Here is a 12,612-nt window from a genome sequence, read left to right as displayed (position 1 = left end):
AATATGGTGAGAAGTTTCTGTCAGCACTCACCTGCCTTTTGGGGATAGGATGCTTCGTTGGCATCAGCATGGGGGATCAATGGCCATGGGAGGCTAGAGAATTAGATCCCCGTGAACCTTATAATGGGACAGAACACCCCAGCCCTACTACCGGGGTTTGACTCCTCAAAGCCTCAATTATTGGGGGAAAAAAAAAAACTGTCTTGCCCGGTGGGGAAGGAAGTTCACTGCTTCTGTTGGAAGCTGAAGATGCCTAGGCCAAAGATTTTATAGCTCAACTTCCTGGGAAACCCAATGGTGGGGGGACCCCAGATCACCTTGAGCCACATCCCCACCCCTTGTCTAACTTCTCCCCTCCAAGAAGCCTGGGACAATGTCAATGGAGCCATCGAATGGCGGGCCCCAGGGGGACTAGACTGCGTATGTGGAAGCCTGTACCGTACTTCCCTCAGGGTGGTCAAGGTCATGTGTGCTGGGAACTATTTGTCCATCTTTCTTCCTGATCCCACTTGCCAGAGGGGGACATTTGGGAGTCCAAGTGTAGGGAGACAGGGAGACTCAAAGGAAATGACATGTTCTACAAACTGGCCGTTGGAAAGATGACGAATGGCCTCCCGAGTATATAATTCAATATTTGACCCTGCCGCCTGGGCAGAGGATGGGTCCTGGGGCTACCGCACTCCCATTTACGCACCAAACTGCATAATCAGATGGCAAGTAGTTGTAGAAATGATAACCAACGAAACTGCCAGAGCTCTTAACTTACTAGCCAAGCAGAAAACCAAAATGCACAATGCCTTCTATCAAAATCGCTTGGCCTTCGATTTCCCGCTTGCTTCTGAGGGAAGAGTTTGCGGAACGTTTAACCTGAGCAACTGCTGCCTGCGGATAGTTGCTGATGGAAAAGTCAGAGAGGAGACCACAGATCGAATGAGAAAGTCGCGTCCCGGTCCAGACCTGGAAAGGTTGGGACCCCGGGGAGTTATTCGGGGGGATGGTTTTCAACCCTTGGGGGATTCAAATCCCTCCTGGGAATTATCCTCTTGATTTGGAGAGCTTGCTTAATCCTACCTTGCCTAGCTCCCCTGGCTATATGGTCTGCCTCCAGCCTCACTGAGGCAAAGGTCGAAAGAAAAACAGCCGTGCATGTAATGATGTTACAAAAATATCAACCTCTAAATCAAGATGATGCTCTTTGACTCAAAACGGGGGTGGGGTTGGGGGGGGTGGGGGGGGTCCGACCATCAAAGGGAGGGAATGTGGTAGGGTCCCCTCCCTAAGGAATGTGGTGAGCAAAGACCTCAAGGTAAAGGAAGACAACCTGGCTATGTGCATAGGTGACATCCCTCACGACCCTGTAACAGGAGACCACCCGATCAGACTGTACGTCTCATACGTTACCCATATATAGGAGACAGGGAAGTAGAAAGAGCAGAAAAGTTTACACCACGTGGTGTTCAGGGCTCGGTTTTTCGGATACAAACCCTCTGAGCCCGTGTCGGCACCAATAAAGCTGCTTCCCGGAAAGAGAAGTCTCGGTGTCACGACTCTCTGGGTGAGAATCCTGCTACAACTCACGTCAAGCACTGATGCAAACTGTAAAAGGTACCCAGCTACGAGATCTCACCAAGACCGGCACCAGCTGACAACACCCCAGAACTCGTAACAAGGAGAAGCAGAGGAGGTCCGCAGGGGCAGAGACTGATCAAATCCCTCCAAAAAGGAAGGATTAAAAAAAAAAATTTTTTTTTTAATGTTTATGTGTTTTTGAGAGAGGGAGAGACAGAGCGCAAGTGGGGGAGGGGCAGAGAGGGAGGGAAGCAGGCTCCAGGCTCTGAGCTGTCAGCACAGAGCCTGACTTGAGGCTCGAACCCACGAGCGGTAAAATCCTGACCTGAGCTGAGGTCGGACGCTCAACCGGCTGAGACCCCCAGGCGTCCCTAAAAAGGGAGGATTTTTGCAGCAAACTGTCAGCCTCCTCAGACACGACCCTCTCTGACCGTTTCGGAAAGGCACCTGCCGCCGAAGGCTCTGAACAGAACTGAGATCCTTCCCTGCTTGAACATAGCAAGCACGGGTGCCGAGAGCTGACCTGGACCGGACTGAGGCCTTATCTCAACTGCGAACCCACGGGCTGACTTTGCGTCTGGTTCCTTAACTTCCCACTCTCTGGGTTATCTTGTTGTGTGATTCTTATGTTCTGCTCCGTGCACCGTGTAAGAAGCCGAGTTAGTCACGTGGCGAAATGTCATTGAGTCTGGAATCCTGAACCTGCTTCTGATCACGTCCACCTTGCTTTATGACTGAATACGGCGGACGCTGTGGAAAGACCCAATCTGTGTGCGCGCCTTCATAGCTTGCTGGTGACAGAGGTGCCGTGGGATCAACCCCCAAGAGAAGGAGGCAGGACTGGGCAGAAGGAGCTGAGGCCCAACACGGGCCTCAGCCCACCCATAGGAACGCTGAAGCTAGAATGGCCTTACAGGGTTGACCTGACTTGCTCCACGATGGCCAGGCCTTAATGCCCCATGCTGGGCAGTCCCCGGATGTGGGCTACCCTCTGGGCAAGGTGGCTCTCCAGAGCTGAGGCAATCTTAAAAGCACTCTTAGCTGAGAAGCTGGCTGCAGACCTTCCCAGGAGCGGGGGCAGAGTCCTTCCTCGAAGGCCCATCTGGGTAGCACATCTGGGCGTCGACCAAGCGGGCTCTGCAATCTGACTCCACAACTCACTCCCTGTGTGACCTCGGGCAAGGGGCTCAACCCCTCTGAGTCACGGTTTGCCCATCTGGCGAAAGGGGGTGATAACTGTACCCACTTTGTAGTTATCGGGAGGATATTAATTCTCACAACAGGGAAACCCATAGAAAGAGCTCTCAGCGCTACTGTGTGATTGTTATTATTTCTGGAAATTAAAAAAAAAAAAAAAGTAAGGTCTGGCCTTGAGGGAACTTTTATTTGATTATTTGGTTTCCATTACAGTCCAGCGTGAAGAGTGCCTTCCTGAGGAGATCAGAAATGGCCCCAGACCCTCTCTTGGGAAGGCCCCCCAAAAGGCAGGGATGTCAAAGCTGGGACCTGCGAGTCGCGCACGAGCGGTCCAGGCAGAGCGGGGAGAGGGGGTGGGGAGGAAAGAGGGTTTCGGGCAATGGGAGTAACATCTGCAAAAGCCCAAAGGGGAGAGAAAAGAGCTGCAGAGGGGCATCCAGGGTGTGGCGGGGAGGGGACAGCAGCCCCTCCCTGAGTCATGAACACTGACCTTGGCAAAGGGAGGCCTTTACAGAGGAGATGCTTTCAGCCGTGAGCATGGCCTGTCCCAGTCTGGTTAGCTGGGGCTGGAACCAGGCAGCGAGGATGTTCCGGGCCTTGGAAGTGAAGGCTGCTGGGCAGAGACTTGCCTTGACCTCCAAGGCCGGGAGTGTGGGCCGGCGGCCCCTGCCTTGGAGCCCTGCTGAGGCCCTGGGCTGTGAGGTCCTTATGGGCACTTGGCAGGGAACGTCCTGCCCGGCTGGGGACTGGGAAGCATCCGCTGCTAACACAGAACTCTAGAGGGAGGAGGGGTCTAGGTGTTTCCTTCCACTGGCTTCCAGCCCCGGGAAGTAATCTGAGCACTGTGCAAGGAGTTAGCAAACCCTTGAACCAGTCACTTTACCTCTCTGGGTCTGGGTATGGTTGAAGCGGATGGTGCATTATTAGCAACCCGTTGCCCTGGTATCCTGAGTCTGAGGGATTTTCTTGCAGCTTCTTCCCTCTTACAAAATCCCATCTTGTTTACTTTGATCCCTGCTTATCTTTTCTTTCTTCAAGGGGGCCATTTCCTATTCCTCCTTCCTCTTGACCTCTCAAGGAGCTCTCAAGGCCACTTCGACAATCAGCCGCCTCCTCTCCTCCGCCCCCTGAGAAGGAATCAGAAACAATAGGCATCATTTCCCCGGCAGCCTCTGTCCCATGTCAAGAAGAGCCATCTGGCACCGTTGCAGTTTTCCCCAAGCTCACCACACCCTCTGCCCTGCTGTCCCTCGTGACCTGGCTTCCCCACGACAGGCCAGCAGAGGCCTAGCCCTGGCCTTTGCCCCAGCCCTTCTGTCCGCGGCCTCCCAGCCCTGACCTGGGAACTTTGCTCCTCTCGGGAGGCTCAGCTCAACGCCGCCTCCTCCATGAAACCTTCCCTGATCTCAGCTGCTGGAATGAATCAGTTCTTCCTGCATGTCCTGGGTCTAAGCCTTCCTTTTATTCTGCTCTATATTGGCATCAATTGATAACACCTGTGATTCTCCGTGCTGTCCCCGGCCTGAGGTTTGCATACAGTAGGTGCTGGATGAGTGATGGGGAGGGGGGGGTGCAGAAAACCAAGGAAGAAAAGAAAGGAAATGACGCAGATCTTTCTAGGAAGTTTTGTGGTGCATCTAGAGAAAAACTGATCCCTACTTACGGCTTTATGTACAACATAAAACACAAAATCTGTGGAGTGTCGTGAGCCCCAACAATTCCACGGGACAGCTCTGCTTAGGCACAAGGAAGTAGGCTATTAACAAGGTATCCCTGTGTGATCGCTGGCAGCACTAGAAAAGTCATCTGGGAGGAACCTGCTGCTGCACTCAGCTGCCCCTTGTCCTGAGTATGTGTGGGTGGTGGGGACACTGACCAGGCCGTTCACGGGTCTGGTCACGGGGGCTGCCCTAGGTATGATCGGGAAGTGAGTGGAGTTTGGCCTGACTGAGGGGCAGCAGGACGGCCAGAGGGAGTGGAGGGTTCAGGGTAGCCTGGGAGGGGACGAGTTCGGGGAGCTGGGAGCAGGCCATGGTGCAGGCCACGGGGGTCATGGTGGTGACAAGGCTCTTGTTCAGAGTGAGGCAAGGCGCCACTGCAGGCTTTGAGCAGACAAGGGCAGGGCCTGACTTCTGGGATAACGGCGCCTTATGGTGAGGGACTGTCGTCAGCCCATTTCACAGATGAGAAGGCTGAAGCAGAGGAAGCGAGGGGCCCAATCCCCGCCCACCCCACTGGGGGATGTGATTCTGTCCTAGCGCCCTGCTTCCCGCCATCCCACTCTGCGGTTACGGGTCCCTCTATTGGTCGCTTGCTTGTCTGAGGCCTCACTCCCACCACTGGAATGTAGGCTCCGTGACAGCTGGGACAGTGTGGTTCACTGCTGCATCCTGAGTGCCTCGGACAATGCCTGTTACATAGCAGGAGCTCAGCGAGCCTTTGCTGATGTGTGGACAAAGACAGCCCGGTGGGGGGGGGGGGGGTGCTGGTGTGCTGGGTGATGTTCTCTGGAGAGCTGAGCACTCGAGGTTCCCTGGGGAATTCCTGGGGCTCTGAGCCAGCCTGAGGCCACATATGCGGGTTTCCGCCTGGTACCTCTCCCTGTCCCACTATGGCGCCGTATCTTGGAGAGTCAGAGAAGGGTGCCTGGCTGTGTGACACCCTTCGTTCATTCTTCCTTCTTTCTCATGCTCAGTCACTCACGGTTGTCCAACCAGTGTTCCTTGAGCACTCCTCTGTATACTGGACTGGAGTGGCTCACCAGTGACCAACACTGTGGCTGGTGCCTGCCCCCTTGGACTTTGGCAGCGAGGGTAAAGGAAGAGGAAGCTTTTATGGGTTCTTAGAATAGGGTGAGGGAAAGGTGATGGAGCCCACTCCATGGTGAAAAGCCACCCCTAGCTGCGGTGGGGACAGGGCGGGCCTGGGGTGGGCATCCGAAGGGGGGCAGGGGGGCGGAGGCTCTGGGTTGCTCCGGAGACAGAGTAGCCTGGGCGAGGAGAGGGTGAGGGCTCCCTGGAGCCCCGCTGGGGACGCAGAAGGGACAGGATTTGCCAAGGTGGGTGTAGGGATGAGGGAAAGAGAGGAATCAAAGAACTCACTTGGATTCTGGCCTGAGCCACAGGGAAGGCACGGGCTGGGGGGGAGAAGCACAAGAATGCCAAGAGTCTTTTGAGTTCAAGGCCAAGACTGCTGTTTATTTGTTTAATTTCTACAATGCCTCTTCTCTGGGCCAGAAAATACAATGTGCAAGGCCAGGCCCCAGGGTTTTCTGCCGCAGCCATGGTATTTCCTGTGCCCTTGTTGTTACTTTTACGCTGGAACCTGGGGGAGTCACGTGAGCAGCCCGGTCCCTGACCTTGGCCTCCTGCGGCAGAAAGGGGACTCAATGTACACACTCTCCCCGCTGGTGTCTCCTGGCACTGGGGTCTGCTGAAGGGCACATCCCAGGCCCTCCGGGCAGGAGGAAGGGAGATGCCTTAGGTACATGCGCGCGAGGCGGGGCTGGGCGGGGAGAAGTACACGCGTGCCTGGGTGGGATGCACGCCCTGCTAGGGGTTTAATGTCACGTGGGATTTAATCCTCATAACAACCCAACCACACAGGTATTATCCTCACTATTTAAACAGGAAAACCGAGGCGGAGAGGCCTCACCAAGTGCATCAAGCCTTACAGGAGATTGCTCAGGCCAGGCGGATCCCAAACCCCACTCCCGCAGTCATGCTTTTCCTTCTCCGGGAATGTGAGACACTTTTTCTGCTCTGGTCTCCCTCTCACCCCAAACCCCCAGCCCCACATATCCTATTCTGGTGGACTGTACTCCAGATGGCTCTCCAGTACTACCTGTCTTCCCACTTGAGGGTCTGTGGGTCCTCCATGTTGTTTTTGCCCCAAACTCAACACAGAAGCTTCCAGAGTGACAAGTGGCTCTTTTGCCCGAGCAAGGAGATGTCTGTGCTGTGGCTGACATCACCTGCTGTATCTGGATTAACATGTGTGGGGAGGCTGAAACTCCTTTTTGCTTGATGTTAGGTCACTAAGCAAGCCACTTGGCTTAAAGGGGTGTGACTCTTTCATGGGCACCGGGGTGGCTCAGTGAGTTAAAGCATCCGACTTCAGCTCAAGTCGTGACCTCACGGTTTGTGAGTTTGAGCCCCACATCGGGCTCTCTGCTGTCAGTGCAGGGCCCACTTTGGATCCTCTGTCCCCCTCTCTGTCTGCCACTCCCCTGCTCGTTCTCTCTCTCCCTCTCTTAAAAATAAATAAAACAATAATATATATATATGTTTTTAAAAGGTGCGACTCGGGGCACCCGAGTGGCTCAGTCGGTTGGACATTCAACTTCGGCTCGGGTCATGATCTCACAGTTGATGAGTTCAAGCCCCACATCAGGCTCTGTGCTGACAGCTCAGAGCCTGGATCCTGCTTCAGATTCTGTGTCTCCCTGTCTCTCTGTCCCTCTCCCGCTTGCTGGCACTCTGTCTCTGTCTCTGTCTCTCTCTCTCAAAAATAAATAAATAAACATGAAAAAAAAAGGTGTGACCCTTTCAATGGAGTCTTTGATTGGTGTGGGTCTTGGAGACCATGGCTCTGAATTCACTCCAACTATTGGGAATCACCTTGCTTATAGTTATCACCATAACCTCCCTGGTGCAGTGTATCCTCACAAAAGCTTTCAATGCCTATTTGCAGCCAGTAAGTACCAAGCGGATGATCTCCCTGAGCCTGGAAGAGAAGTGAAGGTAACGGCTGACTTGGGGTTTGCAAACCTGAAGTTGTAGCCTGTGAATATCACAAAGAATCGGCAAGAAACATCACGACCTGTGAATACCACGCAGATGATCCATACACGCTGTGGGAGCGGAGCCGAGAGTGGCTCCAGTGCCTCCAATTCTGATCACCTCTCTCGGTTAAGAGAATCTGATCAAAGGGGGCAAATTGCTAAAAAGAAAACCACAGGCCTCAAATGGCATCACTTGGGCCAAGTCACCAAACCGGGGCTTGGTACCTCATCTAATTGCAGCTTCAACCTTCCCCAGAAATTTAAGGCTTAACACTCAGTGGGGGTTTTCTGATCAGTGCCCCAGGGAATCTGTCACACGGGTCTTCTCCACCGCCCACCCCCCACAGGAAGACGAGGTCATCTGCATGTTAAGACCCCCTTCACTTTCCCCAGCAGAAAGTGATCTTGCCTGGGATAATCCTTTTCCTTCGCGAATATAACTCTTTGCGCCACCCTCTGGAATTCCTATAAAAACCTTCCGTTTCGTACACCTGCTCCGAGCTCCCTTCTACTTGCTAGATGGTATGCTGTCCAATTCAAGAATCGGGCCGATTAGATGTTAACATTTACTTGGTTGAATTTTGTTTTTTGACAAAGGACAGCAGAGGACTTTCTACCTGTTTTACTTGAGCTGATAGGATCTTGTTTGTGAATTAAGGTTTATGAAATCTACTAGGGGTTTACTCAAAATAAATAAATAAACTTAAAAAAAAAAAGAGTAGGGGAATGTCTGGATGGCTCAGTCCGTTGAGCGTCTGACTCTTGATTTCAGCTCAGATCATGATCTCACAGTCCGTGGGATCGAGGCCCTAGGGGGGCTCTGTGCTGACAGCATGGGGCCTGCTTGAGACTCTCTCCCTCTCTCTCTGCCCTGCCCCACTCTCTCTCTCCCTCTCTCTCAAAATAAATAAATACACTTTAAAATCTACTATGAGTTTCATGAGGACTCAAAAAAGACAATGGTTGGTTGGAAAAGCATCCCACTCATAGAAATCACTTAGTGTTTGCAGCATACATTTTAAAATTTCTCTTTTATGATCTAATCACAGTATGTGCATAATAAGTTTGATGATTGATGAATGTATTCTTGTTATTCTTAAACCCTTAGTAACTAATGTTGAGAAATAAAGGGGAAGAGAGGTGGAGTAAATTTTGACACTTCTTTTGTGAGTCCTTACGGGTTTTTAGAGTTTTCTCGTGAATCGTCTTAATGATGTGGAGTTGTTGAGCACAAGAATTCAAGAAAGAATTCTTGAGACGTTTTATGGTGCAAAAAGGGACCTTTGTCATAATACAGGGACAGGACCCATGGGCAGAAAGAGGTGCACTTGGGTTGTAAGGAGTGACTGATTTTATATGTATATATAAATATAAATATATTTTATAAATATAAATATATTTTATAAATATATAAATATATTTTATAAATATAAATATATTTTAATTTTTTAATGTTTATTTTTGAGAGGAAGACACAGAGAGAGAGAGAGAGAGAGAGAGAGAGAGAGAGATGGTAAGTGGGGGAGGAGCAGAGAGAAACAGAGACACAGAATCCAAAGCAGGCTCCAGGCTCTGAGCTGTCAGCACAGAACCCGATGAGGGGCTCGAACTCAGGGACCATGAGATCATGACTTGAGCTCAAGTCGGATGCCCAACTGACTGAGCCACTCAGGCGCCCCAAAGAATCTTTCTTTTGGCTCAAGGCAAAAGTTATTTCTCTTCTTTGTATCTTTATATCACTAGACTCCCTTCCCACAGGACCTTACTTACTTTCTACCTTATATTTATTTACTTGTAGATTTCTTTATACTGTAAAAAGAAAACAAAGCAAACAAACAAGAAAAACCGCATAGGCTCAAGATGGAGTCACTAATGCCAAGCCAAGTCACCAAACGGAGGCTTAGTGTTGCAGGATTTTTTACCTCAATACCTGGGGTTCGTTGTCTCACTCCTTCGAAGAATGAACAGGTGGATACAAAATGAGCAGCCAGGAAAAGTTTATTAGCGTATAAGATCAGAGAGAAAGAAAAGTAGGGGCGCCTGGGAGGCTCAGTCGGTTAAGCGTCCGACTTCGGCTCATCTCATGGTCTCGAGGTTCGTGAGTTCAAGCCCCGCGTCGGGCTCTGTGCTGACAGCTCAGAGCCTGGCGTCTGCTTCAGGTTCTGTGTCTCCCCCTCTCTCTGCCCTTCCTCTGCTCACGGTCTGTCTCTCTCTGTCTCTCAATAATAAATAAACGTTAAAAATAATAAAATAAAAGAATAATGTCATTAAAAAAAAGAAAAGTATGACACCTCTCTTTATAGAGAGGAGACATTCAGAAGTGAATGTTTGCGACTCTGGGCAAGAATCTTTATTTTATAAGGTTCTGGTCAGTCCCCTCCCCCTTCCATTCCCCTTTGTCCCTTCTCAGGTCCTACCCTTACTGGCTGGGTACCTCTAGGTGCTGGGCGGTCCACTCCTGATTGGCTCGTCCACTGTGTGAGGAGTCAGACCAAGGTCATATTGTCCCTCATGTGATAAAAGTTTTATGGTTTTTTAGTTATGTATTTTGATTGTGAAATTCCTGAGGGGAACCGGAGGGGGAGTGGGTAGGGTCTTTTACATCCTTAAGAGGCACTTTACACCTGAGGGGTTTGCTGTGGTCAGACTTTCCCAGCATGGTTCCAAAATATGTGTTTTTCCCCCACCCAGGGACCTCAGGTCCTAAACTGTCCCTCTCTGCCTATTTTGCCCTATCTTTTTCCTCTCATATTCTTACCGAACCTAATTGCAATTTTAACTTTTCCCAGAAATGTAGTCTTAATCAGTCTGTTAGGAATTTTCTGGTCAGCACCAATCCTTATTCCGTCCCGTGGGGTCTCTCCACTCCCCACAGGAAGATGAGGTAATCCACCTAATAACGCCCCCTGTTCTTCCCCTAAGGGAGGGTGACCTTGCCTGAAGCAATCCTTTCTTTGGCTAATTGTCCTGTCCCTTCTGCCTATAAAATCATTCCATTTTGTACAACTGCTAGATAGAGATGCTGTCTTCCACCCCTTCTCTTTCTTTTATTTATTTTTTAATGTTTATTTATTTTTGAGAGAGACAGAGACAGAATGCGAGTGAGTTAGGGGCAGAGGGAGAAGGAGACACAGAATCTGAAGCAGGCTCCAGGCTCCGAGCTGTCAGCACAGAGCCCGATGTGGGTCTCGAACTCACGAGCTGTGAGATCATGACCTGAGCCGAAGTCAGACGCTCAACCGACTGAGCCACCCGGGCGCCCCTAGGAATCTCTTAATAAAGCCAATTAGATCTTCGGGTAAATTTTGTTTTTAACAACACGTATATTTTACATACCAATTTGTAAGTTTCTAGCGGGAAGAATGCCTCCAAATTTGTTTTGTAAACCTAGGGAGTCTTGCATATAATAAGTGCTCGGTCGTAATCCATACGTATCAATATTATGGTTCGTGGTAAGCAAACAACACCATAAGCAGTAAGTGCAGGCAAGGTAGTGAGGCGTAGGGTGGGGCGGGCATTACTAAATCTACTTCCTCCCCATTCTGATTATTGAAGGGGAGACAGAGAAAGGAAAACATTTTTCACACTCTCAAAGGCCCCAGTGGTTTATCCAAAGCGAGAGAGTTTATTTGGTTTTCCGTTGGTGGTGAAAAACTTTAAATAGTAGCAATCGTGGAGTTTGGTTATAAAGAAGTGTTCTCCGCCCAAGAACATTCCTTCCCCGAAGCATCTTTGTCAGAAGTTGTAATCTAACATCAGCCAGGATTCCTTGTGTTTATGTCAAGGACTCGGTTAGCACATCATCCAGATGAATTTATTTCCTGTTGTGACGATCAAGGATAGTGCTTATAGGGGCGCCTGGGTGGCTCAGTCGGTTAAGCGGCCTACTTCAGCTCGGGTCATGATCTCGCGGTCCGTGAATTCGAGCCCCGCGTCGGGCTTTGTGCTGATAGCTTGGAGGCTGGAGCCCGCTTCTGTTTCTGTGTCTTCCTCTCTCTCTGCCCCTCCCCCATTCGCGCTGTCTCTCTCTCTGCCTTTCAAAACTGAATAAATGTTAAAAAAAAAAAAAAAAAAAGGATAGTGCTTATAAAGATTTGAGTTCTGTGTTCCTACTCAGTATCAATGAAAACGTACAACTCTGGCCCCATTTCCATAGGCAAGCAGTGCTACATGTGAGTTCTCTGTTATGTTGATGGAATTTCTACAGCAGGATGCATTGAACCCAATCTTCTTATAAATTAGTTGATGATATCGGTGTTGTGTTTCATTGTGATACTTGGACAGACAGAAACATAAAAAAAAGGGAAAGTTCTAGAGAAAGACCCCCCCCCCCGCCATAGTTCCTCATTCTATCTTTGCCCCCAGCTTCCTCTGACTTGATTAGCCTCGATCTTGTCCTATAAAGACTAACAAACACTAACCTAGTTTGCAACAGCTCAAAGCTACATCCCTGGGATGGCTCCTGCTCCCTTTAGAGTGCCTGCCCGAGAAAGCGCAAAACTACCCAAAGAATTAGCTGTTCCAGCCGACACGTGAAGACGGGGCAGCATTTGTGGGACCTCAGGAGGCTTACTCAGACAAGCTCCAGGTAGGGAACTCAGTGGCTTTCACATGGACCCACCCCCTTTCCCCCTTTGTCATTTTTCACTTCCCCGACCAGCGCTCTATTGTTCTCCCCTTAAGAGGCCCAGTCACCTCCTTACAAATTGAAGCGGAGGCCAGTTTATGCTGGACTCTTTTCCTTATCGCAGGAGCTATTGTTGGAAAAATGAATACAGTTTTACACCATAAGATGGCCCAGGGGACTGAGACAAGCTCTGGTCTCCGGCTTGGAGACCCCTCTTCCGGGTTCTTCCTGCCCTGTTTGCCGCTCGAGGGAAAACCCGCCACAGATATGGAAGCTGACAACTCTTAATTAATTACCCTTCCCCCTTCATTCGGGGCTCAGATCTTTGGAGAAACGTCTCCTCTGAGCCCGCCGGTGTTAAATAAATCTCCGATCCACCAAGATCTCCGAGTACTGTTTGGTTTTTCCGCCAGCGTTCCAGCCTGGTTCCATAACA

The sequence above is a fragment of the Puma concolor genome, chromosome E4 (assembly GCF_028749965.1).
Source record: "Puma concolor isolate L17-30 chromosome E4, mPumCon1.1.hap2, whole genome shotgun sequence".
In the NCBI taxonomy this organism is placed as follows: domain Eukaryota; kingdom Metazoa; phylum Chordata; class Mammalia; order Carnivora; family Felidae; genus Puma; species Puma concolor.
The sequence above is the reverse complement of the archived record's forward strand: the minus strand, read 5'-3'. Positions refer to the sequence as shown.